The sequence below is a fragment of the Rhinatrema bivittatum genome, chromosome 2 (assembly GCF_901001135.1).
Source record: "Rhinatrema bivittatum chromosome 2, aRhiBiv1.1, whole genome shotgun sequence".
Lineage (NCBI taxonomy): Eukaryota > Metazoa > Chordata > Amphibia > Gymnophiona > Rhinatrematidae > Rhinatrema > Rhinatrema bivittatum.
Window position 1 is genome coordinate 217,597,650 of NC_042616.1, and position 15,721 is coordinate 217,613,370.

General features: G+C 42.4%; 1 long non-coding RNA gene across 1 annotated transcript in view; it reads left to right on the top strand.

The window, feature by feature from the left end:
- The window catches only part of LOC115084366, a 33,904-nt gene extending 19,318 nt beyond the window's left edge, over positions 1 to 14,586 (top strand). Inside the window, exons 2-4 of the long non-coding RNA XR_003854533.1 lie at positions 707 to 836; positions 2,749 to 2,885; positions 14,178 to 14,586. This is a non-coding gene — a long non-coding RNA (uncharacterized LOC115084366). The remainder of the gene's footprint in view (positions 1 to 706; positions 837 to 2,748; positions 2,886 to 14,177) is intronic.
- Positions 14,587 to 15,721: the final 1,135 nt, after the last annotated feature.

A 15,721-nucleotide genomic window follows, 5' to 3' on the forward strand; every position in this document is an offset into this window, starting at 1 on the left:
GATCGTTAAAACGATCGGGCACACGATTCACATCTCTACTGGATACACTGGTACAGGTATTGGAGCTGTACCTTTCAAGACAGCTGGAGCTGGATTGACTGGTGCAGGAAATGGAGTCGAAGATGGAGCTGTTCAGATAGCTGGCACTGGATTCACCAATGCAGGAATTGGAGCTGGAGCTGTAAAGACAGCCTGGTGCTGGATTCACTGGTGCAGGGACTGGAGCTGATGGAACTGAAGTTGCTAGGAATATGTCCTCATGGATCAACACCATACTGAGAATTTAGAAACTGTTGAGAGCCCTATGGTCAGCCAATAAGCACCTCTTAGAAAACCCCTCCTCACCAAAATTAGCACACCTCACTATAACAAGAGAGACAGACTCTTCTGTGGCTGACCCTCTTTGGTGGAACTCGTTGTCATAAGCACTCTATACAATTGTTTGCCTTAAAACTTTTAAGTAATCATTGAAGACCTATCCATTTTGCTAAGAATTTGAGATCACTGATGCTTGAATGATAAAGAATCACTGCAGTAGCATGCTGTTTGTTTAACATGTTTGATGAATTTTATCTTAGTTTGTGATGCTTTTATTATCTGTTTCTGTTGTATTGTATTTGTCTGAGTCATTATGTGTGTAACCTTTAGTAATCTGCTTTGAGCATTATTTCTGAATGAAGCAAAATATAAATCTTTTAAAATATAGGAGCTACTGGAATCGCTGGAGCCAAAACAGTCCAGAGTGGAGCTGTTGAAACTGCAGGAGCTAGAATCATGGGTGCAGGAACTGGATTCACTGGTGCAGGAACTGGAACTGCTGGAACTGGAGTAGCTAGGTACGGAGTTAGAATCGCTGGCTTCAGCAAACTGTTATGGATGTAAGCTCTTGGGTTATGGCATGGTTGATGCTGGTGTACTTGCTCATACTGGGACTGGAGCTGGAGCTTCCCCTATACCAGCCCTGTTCCCGAAGGTTGAGTCTTTGGGTTCCAGGAGCCAGTAGGGCTTAGGTGAAAGTCCTGTAAGGAGTGGTCAGGCGAAGTCAAGATGCGGGCAGTGAGCAGATGGGATCCAGGTCAAGGCCAAGGGTGGAGCAGGCAGCGAGTAATCAGTATCCCGTCCAAGCTGGGGTCAGGAAGCATAGAATCTGAAGCAGAGGTCAGAACTGGGAAAATAGGCCAAGACAGACAAGACAAGGCAAGACTGGAGACTGAGGATAAAGAAAGAGCAGTACAGATAGGGCAAAGTAACAGAAAGGCAGGAACACAAAAGGATAAGATAACAGCTAGGCAGGGCAACGAGGAGGCAAGACACGACAAGATAAGCACAAGAACAAGTAGCAACATGCACAGGCAGGAAGACTTGTTTCTGAGGCATAGAGGGAAGCATGATTGAGGTTTAAAAACCTTGCCGCATGATGTCATCAAGAGGTGCTGCAGAAGAGGTTTTCTGCCTCGGGGTAGTGGAATCTGTTCCAGGTTCTCTTGGAGTCAAGGATTTTCTGAAGCTCATTCTTTGTATCTTCCTCCAATGTTACCTCCATTGCTTTAGGAGAAGGTATTGAGGGCCATGACAAGACTAAAGACTTGAGGAGGAAGACATTGTGAACCTTGTGGGTAGGTGGCAGTTGTAACTGATGTTAATGGTCCAATCTGGCGAATGATGGGAAAAGGCCTGATGAAATGTGGTGAGAGCTTAGTAGAGGGAGTTCTGAGCTGTAGGTTGTGTGTACTCTACCATACCAAGTCCCCAGTTTTGAGGTGGGGTGCCAGCTGGTGCCTTTTGTCCACTTGCTTTTTGTATCTTTCTGCAACCACTGTAAGGAGTTGGCAGGTTTTTTGCTGAAGTTCCTTGAGTCCTCATGATGTCAGCTGCGGGGAATGGAACTGTCAGTGGAATGGGGAGTGGCACCCGAGAATGTCTGCAAACATGATCTGGAATGGGGACGAACTAGAGGAGTCTCCAACATGGTTGTTGTGGCAAAACTCTGCCCAAGAGAGGAGAGAGGCCCAATCATTCTGCCATTTGTTGATGTAGGTCTTCAGAAATCCCTTAAGGATCTGGTTGGTTCTCTCCATCTGTCCATTACTTTGTGGGTAATACACGGATGAAAGATCCAAAGAAATTTAAATATTTTTTGCTTAGGCTTCTCCAAAAGCAAGCTGTGAATTGCACTCCCCGATGAGAAAGAATGTGCTCAAGTAATCCATGGAGACGGAAGACATGCTAGCCAAAGAACATAAGAACATAAGAAATTGCCATGCTGGGTCAGACTAAGGGTCTATCAAGACCAGCATCCTGTTTCCAACAGAGGCCAAACCAGGCCACAAGAACCTGGCAATTACTCAAACACAAAGAAGATCCCATGCTACTGATGCAATTAATAGCAGTGACTATTTCCTAAGTAAACTTGATTAATAGCAGTTAATGGACTTCTCCTCCAAGAACTTATCCAAACCTTTTTTGAACCCAGCTACACTAACTGCACTAACCACATCCTCTGGCAACAAATTCCAGAGCTTAATTGTGCATTGAGTGAAAAGAATTTTCTCTGATAAGTCTTAAATGTGCTACTTACTAACTTCATGGAATGCCTCCTAGTCCTTTCTATTATCCGAAAGGGTAAATAACTGATTCACATCTACTCATTCAAGCCCTCTCATGATCTTAAAGACCTTTATCATATCCCCCCTCAGCTGTCTCTTCTCCAAGCTGAACAGCCCTAACCTCTTCTGCCTTTCCTCATAGGGGAGCTGTTCCATCCTCTTTATCATTTTGGTTGCCCTTCTCTGGTGCTGATAGAAGTCCAGGGAATAGAGTGAATTGAACCATCTTGGAAAACCAGTCCAACACAAGCCAGAAGGAAGTACAGCCATTAGAGAGAGGTAAGTCGGTGACGAAGTCCTTGGACACATGGGTCCAGGATTTCTCAGGGACAGACAATGGCTGTAACAGCCCCCAAGGGTGAGCATGTGAGCTCTTATTAGCAGCAGAATTGGGACAGGACTGTACGTAGTGCTGTACATCACGTATTACTTGAGGCTACCAGTAGTGGCGAAGGAGTTCCATGGTCTTCGGGACTCCAGGATGACCTGCCAGGGGGGAATCATGGGCCAATTTAAGTACTTTCTTCTAAAAGCATTTAGGAATTACCATCTAAATACCCCACCACATTAAGTCATCAAGAAGAGCAGCAGAAGGTGTTTCCTGCCATGGGGTCTACATAGCCTGGCATATGGCACACGCACAAACCTAGAGGTTGCACTGGAGGGGGACAGCAAATGGCGGTGTTTCTGCTACTAGGAGGAAGCATGGCGTCAGCATGGGCCAGTGGCATCCTGGGGTGAGTGCGGCCGGTTGAGGATCCTTCCCGCGACCAGCCAGACATTACAGTGTATTTTCAATTTTCAGATCATAAACTAAAGCCATGCAGCACTTAGTCACTTTACTTCCAATATTCATCTATTAATACTCACTGTCTAAAGCAATGAGATTATGTTCTCACTCATATCATTTCCTGCTATAGGCAACAAAATCAACATATAAAATGAACATATATATTTCATATACATCTATTGCCTCCAGGCCATCATGCTGTCTGTTTATGAAATCTAATAGAGGCAGAGAGAAGAAGTTATATTGTCCACACAACCCTAATAATGAACTTCTTTTCAAATTATTCATTTAAGATATTTTACAAATTCTTTTATCTGAATTTTTTTTACCTCTAAGGAAAAGTAGGCTTATGTTTTCTGAAGAAAGAATTATTGTACAAGATGTTCCTGCTGTAAGCTGGGAACAGCGAGTATGTAAAATAATCATCATATCCTTTGTTTTACTGGGATACTGTTCAGGGAAAAAGAAGCATAAGTAAAAAAAGAACATAAGTAAAAAGAAAATAACAGTGTTAAATATTCTCAGATGGACAAATACTTTCAAAGGTAATCTGCTATGAAGTGCTGAAAAGTGGAATATAAAGAAAGAAAGCTTGTTGGGCTGATATTCAGTATTGAGGAGTCCAGCTATGTAAATTCATTCAGTGACATACCTGCTAAGTTTATCTAGCTAACTTTAGGACGGATTTCATGCAGTTGTAAAGTTATTGGTCTATTTATATGAAAGAGAGAGAGAGAACTTCTGTAGAAGCTCTATGTAAGATGCCTATTTATACCACTGTAAGAGGGGGCACTAGTAACTCAGGGTGAGGTTGGGGGGGGGGGGGGTAGGTTTTACACACACAGTCAGAGTTACAGACAGCAAAGTCGACATCAATGAAGATTGTCATTTAGAGTGATGAAAGGTAAAACAGGAGTTGATTTGTACATTGTACTCTCTACCTAGCTTGTTGGCCTCTACAGAGTGTCTCTCTCTCTCTCTCTCTCTCTCTCTCTCTCTCTTTCTCTCTCTCTCTCTCCAGCAGTCCAAACATGATAAAACCTTTTTCAGTTGGTAACACACAGGTTCAATAAATGTAGTGCGTGTTGTGGAAATTGCAGGAGCAGAGAAATCAAATTAGCCTAACCATGCCCCCTTTTTTATCGCAGGTGCTATTTCCACTATATTTATATTTATAGCATTTTGATGAATCTAGGGCTTAGCCGGATAATGCTAAATATCGGTGTTTATCCGGCTAAGGCCTAGATTCATCATTCCGCTATAGATGTAGCGGAATGAGAAGCTGCCATGAAAAAAGGGGCGGGGCGCTAGCGTGCAGCCGGCCGCATTGTGGCGGTGTGGTTTCGCCTGCTGCGGGTGAGGCCGTGCCGCACACTCTCGCCCCCATAGCGCCATGGCAAAAGGTGGTGCTATTTCCCACGCTACTGCCGGTGATAATGTCTAAAACATTATCACCGGCAGCGGTGCTGCCACCTCATTACCCTTACACCCAAACTCCTCCTTAACTCCACCCCTAACCCAGTTTAAATTTTACCCCTGCGATATGCCCCTTATCGCATGCGTTAGGGCATTATCACGTGCAATAACGCACATGATAACGGCCCATTGCATTTTAGAAAATGACCCTGTAAGTTAGCTGGATAACTGATTCTGCCCAGGAACACCACTGTCCCAACTTATTCAGCTAACTTTTTAGCTGGATAAATAGCTGGCAAAATCCTGGGTGATGAACACAACTGGATGTTGAAATGGAGCCCTTTGCCTGGATAAATCCAAACTAGTGGGACAAAAGTCCCTGAAAATGTACCTCCTTGTTTCTATAATTCTTAGTAGGTTGAACATTTATTTTCTTCCTGGTGGGCATTTCAGCTCCCCTGCTGAGACTCCTGGTGCCACATGACCTCAGAGCAGCATCCTGATTGGATCAGTAGGAGAAGGCATTCGGGTACATAACATCTGGAAAAGGTCTCTATCCTGCCCCATATTAGGAAAAAAACAAACAAAACATGATTTAATGCTTGGGCAGCATTTCAGTATAGCGCAGCTTGCTGAGTCAGGGATGTTGAAATTCTCCTTGAAATACATTTAGTTCATCCTATGTGTGAGGTGGAAAGGGGCAAGATATATATTTTTTTAACACTGTCATAACTCTCGTTCTTTCCAGAGCAGATCTACAAGCTTCTGATTTAATGACTGATAAATAAAGGTTCATGTTATGCTTACTGATAAATTATTATAGAAACAGCTATTTTGGGGGTGTGATGTACTAAAGGGGTTTTTGGTTTTTTTTCATTTTCTGTTTATGGGAAATATAGGTAAAAAAAAAAACAAAAAACAAAAAAATTAGATTTAATTTCTCATCTTTTCCAAATCTGAGCTCATGATATGCTTCAATCCAGATGCTGTAGTTATTTCCCTGCCCAGACAGACTTACAGTCTAAGTTGTACCTGAGGCAATGGTTGGTGAAATGACTTGCCCAAGGTCACAAGGAGCATTTGGGGAAGCAGAAGGATTCAAACCCTGACTTTCCAGTTTCTCAAACTGCTACTCTAATCACTAGGTTTTTTTTTATTGGACTAACTTAAATCCTTTCTTGACTGATGTACTAGTACATAGGCTCCCATGATGTCTGATTTTTGCTTGCATATTTTTCAGTCACATTTTGTATTATTTGTCTAAAACAAATAGCAAGTTATTCTTATTGATTACTGAGCTAATTTCAAATTCATCACACACATTCAGTCTGTATAACTGTGCCCTAATGAAAAGATATAGAGTAGTTGGGTTGTATTATGCTAATTGCTGAAACAATATTTTAAAACAAGCATTGCTTCAGCATTTAGATATTGGCTAAAGCAGGTTTAATATGCAAGACAAGACATAAGATGCTTAGCTGATCCAAATGCCAGTCTATAGATTTGAAAGACTAAAGATCACATCACTGAGAGGTTGACAGAAGTGACACTTTGCAAAGTGCCAATGATTTATGCCAATGTCTTGCTTGATGATACTGTTATAGACAGCACTGTCATTAAAAAGTCCCCACTGACTTCAGTCCACATTTATGGTGCACAAATTATAGGTGAGCCCAAAGATCGAAACCTTCCTGCCTTCAGATTGGAAGGAATGTGCATCTTGCACCAGGGTCAGAGGTTGGGAACACCATAGAGTTTTTCACTTGGTCATATATAATACAACTAGATACTAGAAATATGAATGAACTATAGAAATGTAGTTTAAGAAGTGCTTGGCGTACAGTAGGTTATTTCTGATACCACAAGTGATGAATAGGCTTTGTAGTGTTTATGCACTGAAGATACTCTAAACCACGTTTGCATGTTTTAGTAATCTTTTTGTCTTTAAATAGCTTTTAGAATTTGTCCTAGTAGCATGCAAAAATATATTCGGCCTTAAAAGAAGCACCTCTGAACAAACTCTGGTGCAAGCCGCCAGCATTGCTTCTAGTTTGACCTTTTTCAGGAATATGTGTTGTAACATAATCAGTGAAACCAAAGCAAAGTGGATGGCTTTATTTTTTTGTTCTTTTCCCATAATTCTAACTGGTTCAAAATCTAATAATAACAAGTTGGGATAGGTCTTCTCCTTTTTGGAATACACAGAGGATCCCAATGGTCTATGTGCAGGGCTGGTATGATCATTAGGCAGGATTAGGTGGCCACCTAAGGTGGTGTCTCTGGGGTACATGAGGGTTCCATTCTATATATCTACCACTGTCAGAGGGCACATTCAACTCAGGGTGGGTGTTACATTGGTCTTCCTAAGGTGCTACAGACCCTTGCACCAGCCCTGTCTATGTGCCCTGTTCTGCTCTGCCCCTTCTTTTGACGAGCCCTGCACTCTGCCGGCAGACTGACGGCCGGCCTTATGTGCATAAGTCCTTCCATTTGCAATATTCCCCCAATTGCTGGCAGCCTTGTGCACAGATGTGAAAACTTCTATGAACTCCCGACAAGAATGCAGATGGACCCTGCACCCCCTCTATGCTCTCTTTGACGTCTGTAACAAAGAATGCAAAATAACATCTAACAATTCCTGGCCACTTAACAGCTATATCTGTTTTGAATTTGAAAGTTGATTCTACTCTTCGCAATAATTATGGCATTTTGTCATGGCTTAGCCTGTAATAATTGTTAGTAAACAGTTGGCTTGAACCTCATAAAGAATCCCCTTTCTTGACAGTTCTTATGGTTCTAAGTAGGAAGAAAAAAGAAAAATACCAACAATGGCAACCAGATTAGAGGGGATCTCAGAACAAGGGTTAGGTATTGTTGTTCAGCTCCTGGGCATAGCAGGATTAAAGGAACGAGCTGTTGTTTTAAAACGGATTACAGTGGTTTTACAACTTGCTTTAAATTCCTAAAGCAAACAGAAAGCCAGATGTAAATGATATGGAAGAAATAGCCAGACTGTCTTTCTTTACATCTGTGCTATACTGTAATTAAAAAAAACAACCACAAGAACTGATTAGCATTAACACAACATCTCTGACCAAAAGGGCTAATTAGTGCAATATGTGCTGGATATTTAGTTTTGCCAACTCAGGGGTAAATTCTGCATCAAGGGTTAGAAAATTCTGCAGCAAAGATTTGTAAATACAGCAGCACATTTACAGAAAATCGCATAGAATTCACACATAAAACTAGTACCCGTTGTGAAACTAAAGTCATTTTCCAAACTTTCAGGTGTGTCTGGATATTTTATTGTATTCTTTTTTTGTTTTCTTTCATTCTTTTCTTGGTTTCTGTTTTATCTTTTTTTCAATTTTCATTCCTTTCTTCTCATTTATCTGTCTTCTCCCCTCCTCTCACACCTTCTTTCATTGACTCTTAAAGATACCTTTTCTCTTGCTGCCTCCAATCCCCCTACTATTCTTTCTCTTTTCTTTCCAAACTCTCTTGTTCCCTGTCTATCCTATTTGATTTATCTTGCAGGTTATTTTATCCTTTTTTTCCAGCTTCACTCCCTACCTTTCCATTCATGCAGCCTCACTACCCAACCTTCCATCCCACTTGCCTTTTCCCCTGCTAATCCAACCCTCGCTTCCACCATACTTGTATCCCTCCCACTCTCGCTCTCTCTCACTTCCCCAATTGTCATCCTACCAACATTTCTCCTCTCCTACCACTTCCTTCCACCAGCTATCCCCTTCCCCATTTCTCCCTTCTCTGCTTTCCATTCCTGACCTCTCTTCCCCCTTCGATGTCACCTATATCTGGTCCTCTCCATTCCATCATCTTGACTCTCTTTCTTTCTTCCTCCTTGTTCTCTTTTCTCTTTCCCTTTTTTCCTCCCTTTCCTATCCTTTCTGACTGTCTCTGATCGAAGGCAGCTAAGCACAGTCTCTAATGCTGCAGCATACAACAATACTGATTAAGGAGCGGTGCTAATGAAATATTTTAGTGACCGGTTAAGTAGTCAAAATATTGCATGTTCTCATTTTGTTTAGATATATATTTTATTCTTGAGTAAAAAAATACTAGTGCATTAAGATTCTGAATGTTTTTTCTATTTAATAATTCCTGCTACTATGAATCTAAGTAAGTTGACATGATTTTGCATGCTACTATCATACTCATACATGTAAATGATGAAAACATAGAAACATAGTAGATAATGACCAGGCCTGGCACGACTGGGTGTGCAGCATACTGTGCATTTGCATGGGACGGCACACCAGGGGAGGGCAGTGGGCCGGCGGCAGCAGGAGAGGCCACCCGGCCGCCAGCAGAGCCTAACCCACCGGCAGCTGAAAATGAGAGGCCCGGTGCTCCTTTGCATGCATGCACAACATTTTCCACGGGCGCACACTGCTTATGCTGCTCCCCTCCTCACATGCAGGAAAGTTGGTGGGCTGTGGTGGAGGTCATCTCACCACGGCCCAAAGACAACAGATGGCCTGCGGGGCCGTGGTGGAGATCATTCAACATGGCCCAACGACAGCAGGAGGCCGTGGGGCCATGGTGGAGCTCATCCACCATGTGTGTTTGAGCTTATATATGTGTGTCTGTGAGAGCCTGTGTGTATGTGCGCGTGTCTCTGAGTCTGTGTGAGAAACTGTGTGTTTGTCTGTGTGAGTGCCTGTGTGACAGTGAATGTGCCTGTGTGAGAGCCTGTGTGCTTGTGTGTGTGTTTGTGTATCTGTGAGAGCCTATGTGTCACATATACGCTCTCATAGGCACACATACACATACATAATATATCTGTGAGGGAGAAGGAGCCTGTGTATATGAGAGAGAGAATGTGTGAGAGAATGAATGTGTTATTGTGCGTGTGTGTGAGAGGGAAGATAAAATTTTACGGCCCTACCTCCCCCAATCCACGATGATCTCAGGGTGACTGAAATCAAATGATCAGAGGTCTGGAGAGCAGGAGATTTTAAAATTATTATTAGTTTTAATTATTGGGTGTAATTTGATGTTTCTGCTCTTTTGAAATATTTAATTTTGGGGGGAGGGGGAATAGAACATTTTTTAATTATTGGATTTTTTATTCATCAGATGTTTTGAAATATTTTATTGGTGTTTAAGAAATTTTCGATATTCTAGCCATTAACTGGTTTGAAATATTTATTCTGTTTATGATTGATGTTTTATATTTCTTGATTTTGTTATTTAATGTTTTATGAAGAATGGTAATATTTCTGGTTTTCCATTGTTGCTCTGCATGTTGAGGCTGTTTTTTATGAGTTCCAGTACAGTTCTTCTCAGCACATTTCTATTTATACTTTCTGATCTCTTTATTCTGTATTTGATGTGGGTCTGTCTGTGTTCCGCATATGTGACAGAGGGGATGTATTTTGCTGGCATGTAATTTCTGTGTAGGGATCTAGAGCAGCCTGGTTTCCTAATAAGAGTTTTATTGGTGTTCTAGGGCCTGGAGTAATATGTGCAGTGTTGCCTTTTCATAGATAAGATTGTTTTGGTATGGGAGGTTTACTATATTGTATGGAAATTCGGTTTATTCATAGCTTCCTGAAGGCCAAGCCCACATCCAACAAGCATTACAAAAAGTCTAATTCCATAGGAGTTCCAAGCGTCTTTTATGCAGTTTTCTGATTGGCACCACAGCAGTGCATGCAAATATAATATATTTTTGCCTCAGAAGACTGTACTTTTGAATGTTCTTTATCATGGAAAATTAGTTATAAATGCATAATTTAACTGTGTGTGTCTGTAAAGAGTGTGGAAGTGTGTGTGTGTGTGTGTGTGTGGTGGGGGGGGTGGCATGTGTACAAGGCTGTAAGGTTTGCCTAGGGTACCTAATACCCTTCCCAATCCATGGGTTCTGGGGAAGGGAGGGCATATCAGTGTTCAAAAATATAGATTGCAGGAGGGAGCTGGGCTTTATTTGACAGGCCCAGGAAAGAGACTGAATGAATCGGAGAGGGGGGGCAGCACAGTAATTGTTCGCAAAGATCAGCAAAAAAGCTACCACTGGCCCTGATGATGACCTATACAATACACTCACCTAGCTTGCCTGGTTGTTTTAACTGCTCCAACTAAGGATATTCCCCAGCTGTCAGTTGTATACATTTGGTGGTCCGTAGGACCCCCACTATCTAATGGGCTGATTCAGTAAAGTCCGCGGGAGAGCGGTCGAATGCCCGCACCCCGGTGCACGCACAGGCCTATGCGCGTGATTCAGTATTTAAATGAGGCCCGGCGGTAGAAACGGGCAAAAGGAGGCGCTAGGGAAACTAGCACGTCCCTAGCGCCTCCTTTTGGCCCAGAGCGGTGGCTGTCAGCAGGTTTGACAGCCGACGCTTAATTTTGCCGGTGTCGGTTCTCGAGCCCGCTGACAGCCACGGGCTCGGAAACCAGACGCCGGCAAAATTGAGCATCCGGTTTTCAACACGACAGCCGCAGGCCGACTTCAAATTTTTTTTTTTACTTTTTTTTACCCTTTGGGACTTCCGACTTAATATCGCCACGATATTAAGTCGGAAGATGCACAGAAAAGCAGTTTTTACAGCTTTTCTGTGCACTTTCCCAGTGCCGGAAGAAATTAGCGCCTACCTTTGGGTAGGCGCTAATTTCTGAAAGCAAAATGTGCGGCTTGGCTGCACATTTTGTTTTCTGAATCGCGCGGGAATACCTAATAGGGCCATCAACATGCATTTGCATGTTGAGGGCCCTATTAGGTTCAGCGGGTTGGACGCGTGTTTTCGGCCCCTTACTGAATAAGGGGTAAGGGAAAACGTGCGGCCTGTAAGTTAGTTGAGTATGTAAGATTCTCATTGGTCTCTGGCATTCTGGGTCGATGAGCATACATTAACCCAACATTCAGGCCTCTCACCCCCCCCCCCCCCCTTCATGTCCTTCACCCAACCTCTGAACCCTTTTCCTATCACTGTCAGTTTGTCCCAAGCATGTGTAATTCTTTCACTGTATTAGCTTCCACCACCTCCACTGGGAAGCTGTTCCAGGTATCTATTGCCCTCTTGGGAAAGAAGTATTTCTTCATTCATGGTGAAACCTCCCTCCAACTTCCAACTGTAACTCATTAATATGCAGGGCATTTGCATGAGTAAAAAAGTTATTTACCCGTGTAGAATGCCATTTTTGAAAACTGACTCATTCCCCAGAGGCTAAATGTATGCACACTCACAAAATGTGCACTGTTAGCTTCATTCAGGGGAGTTGTTCCTAGGGGTGTGGTATGGGTGGGACTGGAAAAAAACACGTGTAGATTGTATTTCCAAATCTAAGTGTGCTATTTTCCATAGAATTTTACCTGCATGAGCAGCAAGTACAAAGTCAGCGGATAACGTATGCCTGGGGCAGTTTTCAAAGGGAAAGTATGCATGGACATTCTCTTTGACAATTAGGTACAAGATCCATGCACCTGAGCACCTGGACAGACTGTTTTTAAATTGCTCCCAAAATGGGTGGTTAGAAATTTCATACCGTTTATCCAAAAATACTGTAAAAAGTTAATTTATCTATTTATTTATTTATTTAAGGGGTTTTAAGGAAAGGGCAAAGGAGCTGAGAGAAGAGAGTGTTGGATTGTATTATTTGTGTTGTGTCCTTACAGTGTGAAAAGCAATTTGAGAGCTTAGTACTACATATAATTTTTCTTAAACACTGTATTTGGGACTTAGCCAGACAAACCAAGGGATATGAATTTGCCACGGCACTAGCCGTCACTGAAAGAGCTGAGGAGGTTTTTAGCTGGGTGAAACTTGCCCAGATAAATCAGAGGCATTCCGAGGGGAGTTTGGGGGCAGGGCTAACTTAGCTTTAATAACTTAGCCAGACAGCATTGATATTCAGTGTTATCCAGGTAAGATATCTGGATAAGTCTGATCATGCTGCAGGTCATGTCTATCCTTGGTTTTAACTGGGTATATTCAGCGGCCTGGCTGCATCATTGCATATCAGGTTTAAGTTATCTGGATAGGCCTGAATATTGACCTCTGTAAAGGCTAGAAGATTTTTTAATTTATTTTAATTTATGTTTTTTAATTTATTTTTATTTATGTTGTTGACCGGTTGAGCACGTGTGAAAAATTTCTGAAGCGCAGTTTTGAACTATTAAGGAGGGCAATGATTAAACACACACTGGTGCCATAAGGACTGTATGACCTGGTGCCATGCTGATTTGAGCACCCTTCAAAACTTTTTTGACGTTCAGGTTATCACTGTCAGTGTTTGTTTTGCCCCTATCATGGCTGGAATGAACCTCACTCTTAAGCCAGGGTATGTTGTACATGATCTCAATCTCTCAAATTTACTGATAGGGTTTTGTTTTGTTTTTTTGTAAGACTTACCATGTGCCAAAGACAGCGGCCTTCTGGAGCTCACAGAATGTAATATATGTAGGCAACATATCGAGGTGCACTTGATATATATATATATATATACTATATATAATAATTACAAGCTTGTAATCTCATAGTATAACTGTTGATATATTAATGTCCCGATAACTGTGAGAAGTTTTTGGTAATAACTGTTAACAGAATTGTAACAGTGAAATTAGCTGTACTACTAGTAGAAAGTTCTCTTTTCGTTATTTATAATTTAGCTTATTGCCATAGTAAAGGCAGCGCACGCCCTATGACAACGCCATAAAGACCCCTTTTTTTGGAAGACCTGTTATGTTCAGATGAAAACAATCAAGTTTTGATTCAATTTTATTAGAGAGGTTAAGAATATGTAGTAACGTTTGCAGTGAGTGGAGAGGGGCTGAGAGAGCCCGCGTCGAGGTCCAGTTCTGTCCAGTGTAGACAGTCTTCAGGGAGTTTCATCGCACCTGATCTTCAGATGAAGGAGCAGCACTGTGGGACTTCAGTTCCTTCCTTGTGTCATGGGAGCTCACCAAAAGACAGATAAATTATTTTGATCAGATTTAACCTTGGTTCTAACCGAGTATAAGAAGTAATTCTTTATGTAACCCCCATCCCGGAGAGCTTACTGCACTCCGATGGGGGCCATAAAAGATATTAGTGTCCCTTCGGGGTTGGAACCACTCCTGGCTAACTGCTGCACAAAATCTCTTTCCCCCAGGGTCTGGATTCTTTGTTTGGGGAGGGGAGAAAGACATAAGGTTCAGAGCCCAGAGTGACAGGGGGTGACTCTTTTGTTACTTTTCTTGTCCCTGGAGTAGGAGTACTGTGTGTGCTATGCTTGCCAAAGAAATACACTGGAGCCACTGGTTTAATGTCCAAAATTAAAGTCTTTACTGATGGGAAATCAGATGAAATATGTCACAATAAACTTAATCCTCAGCACCACAACTTTCTCTTTTGTTACAGGCGTCTCAGCTCCAGGATCAGGGAAACATCCATCCTCCAGGCCTTGGCTAAGTGGAGCTCCCAGGTGGGCGGGGTATCCTTCAGTTGGGCAGAAAAACCCCTTCCAAAACTGGTACAAGGTATAATTGCAGTCTCTGCACAGAGCGTTGCAATTCTCTCTCTCTCCCCAGGGCTGAAGACACCTGATGGAGGTCTTCAAAGATCTCAAATGGTTCTTTACTCACAGTTGGTAGATCTTCCTTGTTATCTTTTCCTCTCAGACGAATCCCTGATGGAAGGGATCCTCCACTCTGGAGCAAGCAGTTCCAGATTTCCTTTCTTCAGGAGAAAAAGAGGGGCAGCCAAATGCTTTCTCCCAGAGCTTCACAACGAAATTCTTCTTTCCTCAAAAACCGAGGCAAACGCCAGAAGGTCCTGGCACCGGGTTACCACCACTTCTCTGTGGCCAGAAGCCAGAATGTTAGAGGCAGAGGTGAAACAGGAAAGGGAGTTAGAAGGAGAGGAGGAGGAGATGGAACTGGAATTTCCTGGAAGAGGAATCCACGGCGTCTGACTGAGGAGCAGATCAGAGGAACCTTGTTCATACCCTACTGAGGGAAGTACAAATTTTGGACTACTTATTTTTCCCTTGCTGCTGTTTTTCATTTACTCTGGTCTTTGTTTTAGTTTGGATTGTTGGGCCTGATAGCTAAAGGGTATAGGTTTCCTGTGGGTAGAAGGGGGTAAGTTGTGCTTAAGGTCAATCATTCCCCACCAGAGGCTATTTGGGAGATCTAATAATAGGAATAGAGTTTGGCAGTGGTTAACAAAACTGCATAATTTTTTGTTTGTTTGTTTTCTTTCTCTCTTCTTCCCCCCTCCGGGGAAGGATGCATTGATGGACACAGTTTTTCAGTAGCGTTCACTAGGAAGTGACAATCTTATTACTGGTTGAGACACTGAGGAAGGACTGTATTTTCTGAGATTATTTCTGTAGCTGGGCCTTGGTATTAGACTACTGCAGAATGCAACCACTCTGGTCCCCTAATAAAGGGCTGCCTGTGTTTGTTTCACTCTTAGAGTTTTTCTTTACTTTTTCCTGAAGGAGAGGCAAAAGGGGAACTGTAACGAAACCTATGGTTTCGTTACAGTTCCCCCTTTTTGATGTAAACCGACCTGATATGGTCCCTACCATGAAGGTCGGTATAGAAAAGTGTTAAATAAATAAATAAAATCTTGCAAACTCCAGAGTGCATATGGTTGCAGAGACCAGCATCACAGAGACCCATATTGGTTGCATATGTGAGTTTGCTACAAATGTTGGGACCATGGTTGCTCCAGAGGCTGCTGGATACCCTATAAGTAACGCAGGACTCTAAGCATCCAGGATGGACTGGAAGGCTAAAACTAAAAGATCTTGTTTTGCAAATCCTGCAGAGGGGAAACTGGCTGCGAGAGCACAATCTTTAAAAGTTTAGAGGTAGACCATTCAAGCCTCCCCACATACATATCTGTATTTAGTATTTAGTATCAATTTCTCCCCCTCTACATTTTCAATTCACACA